Source organism: Silene latifolia, chromosome Y (genome assembly GCF_048544455.1).
Source record: "Silene latifolia isolate original U9 population chromosome Y, ASM4854445v1, whole genome shotgun sequence".
NCBI lineage: Eukaryota > Viridiplantae > Streptophyta > Magnoliopsida > Caryophyllales > Caryophyllaceae > Silene > Silene latifolia.
Genome location: NC_133538.1, coordinates 95,146,782 through 95,150,298, shown reverse-complemented (window position 1 = coordinate 95,150,298; position 3,517 = coordinate 95,146,782). Strand labels below are relative to the sequence as shown.

General features: G+C 41.6%; 1 non-coding gene across 1 annotated transcript; it reads left to right on the top strand.

Annotated features, from left to right (window-relative positions):
- The first annotated feature begins 3,080 nt into the window (after nucleotides 1–3,080).
- Nucleotides 3,081–3,187, top strand: LOC141634571 (small nucleolar RNA R71). Its single transcript, XR_012539298.1, has one exon. It is a non-coding gene; the product is annotated as a small nucleolar RNA R71 (small nucleolar RNA).
- Nucleotides 3,188–3,517: the final 330 nt, after the last annotated feature.

Below are 3,517 nucleotides of genomic sequence, written 5' to 3'. Positions count from 1 at the left end.
CCTTTATGAATTCAAAAATTGACTCAAAGGTTGAAGATTTTGTGCTTGGTTTTGATTTTTGTTGAAAGAGGAGTGATTTATTTGTTGTTAAAAGGATGTTTTGATTTGATTTTGGTGAATGTTGTTGAGGAATCTTGTTTTTATAATGGAGAGGATGAGGGTTTTGAGGGTTATGAGTAGTGTTATGAATGAAGGAATGAAGAAATGAATGTGGGAGGGGGTTTATAAAACCCGAACAAATTTGAACTGCAGGGGCAAGACGGGCGGATTCTGCTCGGGACGCCCGGATTTGGTCTGTTCTGGGTTGGGAAATCCTCGCCTAAAGACGGGCGTCTTTCAGTGAAGACGCTCGAATTTGCAAACACCGGAGGGGCGTCTTCTACAGAAGACGGGCGGATTCCTTCACAGGGATTTTTCTTGTTTTCTTCAGCCAAGAAGACGGGTGTCTTCCTTTCAGGACGGGCGGATTTTTATAGACGGGCGGATTCGAATGCAGGTCGCCCGGATTCGTTGACAGTCAAAAATATTTCAAAAGTTCAGCTCAGAGGGACGGGCGTCCTCTATCCAATATGCCCGGATTGCCTGAAGACGGACGGATTCTCCTGAATCCGCTCGGATTCGACCCCTTTGTACCCGGATTCAGTTCCATCCATGTACTTTGCATATCCCTTGTCATTTTTCCATTCTTCTTCATATCTCGTGTTCTTCATTGTGGGGGCACTACTAAGGCATGGATAGCCTAGGCAATTGCCATCCCCACACTAAGCTAAAGCACTACACATTAATTAAAATTATTAGTCCCTCCCTCGCTTCTCTCAAACATGATAATTATCTTGATCAAAGTATAAAAATCCAAAAATAACAAAAATGCAATATAAGAATTGAAATGCAAGTTAGGGAGTTAGAAATATTTACAAATGGTGGTTTAGGGAGGACTCCACCAAACTCTCATTCTTGATGAGATGTCAAGGGGGCATGTTCAAGGTGTTGTTGATGTTGCTCAACACCTTGAAAAAGTAATCAAATGCTTGTTCATTATCATGATAGAGGTCTTCAATAGACCTTGGCCCGTGTTGTCGATCTTGATCGATGGCATTACAAATGTAGGGATTAAAAATCCCTTCAAATTCGTCGTCCCAAAGACCACATACTTCATTAAGTTGATCATTAAAAATCTCTTGATTTGATGGAGACAACTTTCCCATTTCCTTTTCATGCCAATGAGGCCATCTACTTCATTGCTTGTCTTTGATGAGCTTTGCAAGCTCTCTTTGTCACAATTCACTTGCTCTTTGAATGGAGCATCTTCAATTTTCTTCTTCCATTGGAGTTCCGACTTCTTCCTTTCATCCTTCCGACTATAATGATCGATCATAAAACACGGTTCATGTAAACGGGGAGCTCTCATAGTCTTGTCAAGATTAAAAGTTATACTCTCATCTCCCACTTCTAGAGTGAGCTCACCATGTTTTACATCAATCACCGCACCCGCGGTGTGTAAGAAGGGTCTTCCTAGAATGATTGGAATGTTGGAATCTTCCTCCATATCAACAATGACAAAGTCCACCGGGATGAAAAACTTCCCAATTCGTACGGGGACATCTTCCCATATCCCTAATGGTGTCATCGTCGATCTATCGGCCATTTGGAGTGTGATATTGGTGCATTTAAGCTCTCACATCCCCAACCTTTTACTCACCGAGTACGGCATAACACTCACACTAGCCCCTAGATCACATAAGGCTTTGTTGATCGTGGTGTCGCCAATGGTACACGGTATTGAGAAGCTTCCCGGATCCTTTAGTTTTGGAGGTGAACTCCCTTGAAGTATTGCACTACTCACCTTAGTGAAGGCGATAGTCTCAAGTTTCCGGATCGAATTCTTCTTTGTGAGGATGTCTTTCATGTATTTCGCATAGGCCGGCACGTGATTGATTAATTCCGTGAAAGGAATTGATACTTCCAAATTCTTCACAATTTCCATAAACTTTCCAAGTTGGTCAGCAAATTTGGGCTTGGCTTGACGACTTGGAAAACGGAATCTAATCACAATGGGCTTCTTCTCCTTGACCTTGTCTTCATTTTTCTTTGAAATTTCTTCTTTTGATGATTCTCCATCTTTAGAGTTTTGCACAATTTCTTCCTTATCACTTGCTTCCACAACTTCATCCTCAACTTGATTCTTCGGTGCTTCATACCTTGTACCACTTCTCAAGTGAATGGCACTAACCGTTTCATGTCTTGGGGGATTACTTTGAGGTGGTAATTGCCCCTTTTGTCTTTGTGAGCTTGAAGATGCTAGTTGAGTCAATTGGGTTTCCAACATATTGGTGTGAGCTAGAATGTTGTTGATGGTGGTTTCCTTTGCTTGACTATCTTTTTGCATTTGAGTGAAAAACTCTTGTTGATTCTTTTGCATTTGGAGGACCGCTTTTTGAACATCAAAACCTTGGTCATTTTGGTGATTGTATGGATTTTGGTTTTGATAACCTTGGTTTTGGTTGAAAAAGGGTCTTTGATTTTGGTTTCTCATGGGAGGTGGGGTGTATGTTGTTTGAGGGTTTTGAACATTTTGGCTTTTGTATGAGAGATTTGGATGAAACTTGGTGTTTTCATTGTAATAGTTGGAATAAGGGGTACCACTCTTGTATGCTTGGAAAGCATTCACTTGTTCATTTGTTCCCCTACATTCACTTTGGTCATGTCCCAAAGTTCCACAATTCTCACATATCCCACTTGGGATTGATGAGGATGCCGTCATGGCATTAGCATGATGCTTTGGTGATTTTGAGGCTTCTTCAAGTCTAGCCATAGCATGTTCAAACTTCAAATTGATTGTGTCAATGTGAGCACTAAGTTGAGCACCCAATTGAGTAACGGAGTCCACTTCATGCCTTCCTCCTCTAGTAGCCTTGCTAGGTCTACTATATTGTGAGTTATGGACTGCCATTTCCTCAATCTTGTTCCATGTTTGATTGTCATCAACGTCGGTGAACATTCCATTTGATCCCATGTTGAGAATGTTCCTTGAATCTTCATATAGACCATTCCAAAATTGTTGTACCAAGAACCACTCGCTAAGTCCATGGTGAGGACATGAGCGACAAATTCCCTTGAACCGCTCCCAAGCTTCATACAAAGATTCTTCATCCCTTTGCTTAAAACCCGTAATTTGAGCTTTTAGCATGTTAGTCTTTTCCGGTGGGTAGAAATTTTTGTAGAAAGCTAGAGCCAACTTCTTCCAAGAATCAATTCCGAGAGTGGCCTTATCAAGGCCCTTCAACCATTATTTCGCGGTGCCGATTGGAGAAAAAGAAAATAAGACCCATCGAATTTGGTCTTGAGTCACACCGGTTTGAGAAATCGCATCACAATAGTCACAAAAGGTTTCCATATGAGAATCAGGGTCTTCACTAGGCATCCCCCCAAATTGGCTCCTTTCGACTAATTGGATAAAGGCGGATTTGGCAATAAAATTTCTGGTCAAATGTTGTGGTGTGGGAGTACCATTGGGTAG